The following is a 220-nucleotide window of genomic DNA, read 5'->3' on the forward strand; positions in this document are numbered from 1 at the left end:
GTATACGTCAAGCAGATTGTACCTATGTATTTTCTCTGAACATATACAGACTGTAAATACTTTTGTGCCATTAGAAATTATATGTTTTGTGATCCTCTTGCATCTATCGTTTTATAAACCCCTGTCTACTATGATTTGGAACTTGCTGCACCTGCCAAAAGCAAGCTAAGCCAAAGTTGAAAAAAATAAGTCACAATTTAAAGTAAATTGAATTGCCATT

The 220-nt window shown here is 33.2% G+C and overlaps 1 protein-coding gene across 1 annotated transcript in view; it reads left to right on the forward strand.

Moving 5' to 3' along the window:
* LOC119581719 (nuclear factor interleukin-3-regulated protein-like) overlaps window positions 1-102 on the forward strand; it is a gene marked incomplete in the record, with an annotated part of 10,582 nt that extends 10,480 nt beyond the window's left edge. Inside the window, 1 exon segment of the mRNA XM_037929844.1 lies at window positions 1-102.
* Between the last annotated feature and the right edge of the window lie 118 nt (window positions 103-220).

Source organism: Penaeus monodon, chromosome 15 (genome assembly GCF_015228065.2).
Source record: "Penaeus monodon isolate SGIC_2016 chromosome 15, NSTDA_Pmon_1, whole genome shotgun sequence".
Classification (NCBI taxonomy): domain Eukaryota; kingdom Metazoa; phylum Arthropoda; class Malacostraca; order Decapoda; family Penaeidae; genus Penaeus; species Penaeus monodon.